This window comes from Penaeus chinensis, chromosome 15 (assembly GCF_019202785.1).
Source record: "Penaeus chinensis breed Huanghai No. 1 chromosome 15, ASM1920278v2, whole genome shotgun sequence".
Classification (NCBI taxonomy): domain Eukaryota; kingdom Metazoa; phylum Arthropoda; class Malacostraca; order Decapoda; family Penaeidae; genus Penaeus; species Penaeus chinensis.
In genome coordinates this window covers 20165330-20167085 of record NC_061833.1, presented here as the reverse complement: position 1 = coordinate 20167085, position 1756 = coordinate 20165330, and positions in this window count along the sequence as shown.

Genomic DNA, 1756 nt, shown 5'->3' with positions numbered 1-1756 from the left:
TACATACATACATACATACATACATACATACATACATACATACATACATACATACATACATACATACATACATACATACATACATACATACATACATACATACATACATACATACATACATACATACATACATACATACATACATACATACATACATACATACATACATACATACATACATACATACATACATACATACATACATACATACATACATACATACATACATACATACATACATACATACATACATACATACATACATACATACATACATACATACATACATACATACATACATACATACATACATACATACATACATACATACATACATACATACATACATACATACATACATACATACATACATACATACATACATACATACATACATACATACATACATACATACATACATACATACATACATACATACATACATACATACATACATACATACATACATACATACATACATACATACATACATACATACATACATACATACATACATACATACATACATACATACATACATACATACATACATACATACATACATACATACATACATACATACATACATACATACATACATACATACATACATACATACATACATACATACATACATACATACATACATACATACATACATACATACATACATACATACATACATACATACATACATACATACATACATACATACATACATACATACATACATACATACATACATACATACATACATACATACATACATACATACATACATACATACATACATACATACATACATACATACATACATACATACATACATACATACATACATACATACATACATACATACATACATACATACATACATACATACATACATACATACATACATACATACATACATACATACATACATACATACATACATACATACATACATACATACATACATACATACATACATACATACATACATACATACATACATACATACATACACACGCACGCACATAAGTAGATAAATAAATAAATAAATAAACAAATAAATAAATACATATATATACACACTTATATAATATATATATATATATATATATATATATATATATATATATATATATGTATATAAATAAGTGTGTGTGTGGGTGTGTGTGTGTGTGTGTGTGTGTGTGTGTGTGTGTGTGTGTGTGTGTGTGTGTGTGTGTGTGTGTGTGTGTGTGTGTGTGTGTGTGTGTGTGTGTGTGTGTGTGTGTATGTGTGTGTGTGTGTGTGCGTGTGTACATGTATGTATATGTATGAATGAATGCATATGCATACATTAACACACGTGGACACTAACCATACCAAAAAAGTCATCTGCTTCCGTTGTTTGTGCAGAGATTGGATGCCGCTGTTCTCCCTCACTCGCTCCATCGATTTTTCTCATTTCTGTCGCAGTTTTCATTGTCTGCCAAATCTTAATCATTGATGAAATTCGGTTCTTGCTGTTTGATACTCTGCATTATGAAGAATGTAGAGAAGTCATATATATATATATTAAGTTTTTTAAAGGAAAGGTATTACAAGAGTTATGGGGAAGATAGTTTTTATAACTATTTTTATACATTGTATTCTTTCTCCTATTTTACGTGACTCATGACAGTCCAGTGGTGTAGGTGTCTCCTTCGCAGCCAATCAGAAACAGTGTTGATGAAGCAACTTGAGACTCATGGCAACTTGTGTCGACTGCAGGAATACACGCGAAAAA